Source organism: Gavialis gangeticus, unplaced genomic scaffold, assembly GCF_001723915.1.
Source record: "Gavialis gangeticus isolate Ggan-Ray unplaced genomic scaffold, GavGan_comp1, whole genome shotgun sequence".
Lineage (NCBI taxonomy): Eukaryota > Metazoa > Chordata > Crocodylia > Gavialidae > Gavialis > Gavialis gangeticus.
In genome coordinates, this window is record NW_017728996.1 from 3,230,000 (window position 1) to 3,231,289 (window position 1,290).

Genomic DNA, 1,290 nt, shown 5'->3' on the forward strand with positions numbered 1-1,290 from the left:
GCAGAGAAGAGGCTCTGTGCCCATGCACATAGCCTGCATGGAGGAAGGAAGGTGGGCTATGACCTGGGAGGGGAAATAGTAAAACACCTGAAGCCAAGAGTAAACCAAAAGGGGTTTCTTGTGAAAACACCAGCAGTTGCTAGTAACCGGTCATCACCTGCATCATTACAAGCAACTAATACTGCAACATGTCACCATTCACTCTCTTTCTACTTTACACAGGCCCAAGATGCATTATCTTTACCTTCGGATGACAAGAGTTAGCAAATCTGGAGCCGTCACAGGTATGATCCATCACTATTCAGTACAGAACATCCTCTGCAGTGTATTCACTGATGGCAGACAAGGTTCTTTGGGTAAATCCAATGTCTTTTATTCGACCAACTCAGATAGTTGGAAAAATTCTTGTTAGCAAGTTTTCGGGCACCAACACCCCTCGTCAGGCTGAGGAAGCATCTATAGACAGTCTGCGCTCTTTCTGGATGGAGTGATAAAGTAACCTAGAAATCCTGTGATAATTGCTGTGACAGTATTAAAAGTCAAATGCTCCTCCCATCAGCAGCCGGCTGAATGATTGATTCAGTGATCAAGAAGTACCTCAGAGCCGAGTGTCATGAAATACCTTGTGCCAGGTTGCAGTGCCACTCTTGTCTAGCTGATTCCAACCTAGATAACCTGCTACTTAATTTTGAGATCTGGAGACTCCTGTAATGACTCGGAGGATAATGCTGGTGTCTCTCCTGCCCAGTCCTACGCACAGAAGGCCCTGAACGCAGTAGTACCAGAGTTGTCAGTTCATGAGAAAGACCCTCCATGTGGAGCATCAGCCACAAAAGCTAACACAGCCCCGAAGATGCAGCTGTTACCTGTAAGGGAGGATCACAGCTCCCAGATAGTCTTGGAGCACATTGGTACATAGTCTATATACACTGCCAGAGTGATTAAATAAAGGGAATGAGGAGGCTAAGCAGATGCTGAAATCCTAGTGGCATTTATAAAGCAGTAGGCAGGATAGGTGCTCAACTCTTAATTAGCAATGAGTTTGGTGATTTTGAAAATACTACTAGCTGCCTGCGAGTCCTGGAGACCTGGAAGGAGGTGGGCAGTGGAGTTCCCCAGGGCTCGGTCCTCGGGCCTGCACTGTTCAATTTCTTTATTAGCAACTTGGACAAGGGGGTGAAAAGCACCCTGTTCAAATTTGCTGACGACACCAATATCTGGGGCAAGGTGGGCATGCTAGAAGGGAGGGACAGGATACAGCTGGACCTGGACAGGTTACAGGGGTGGGCA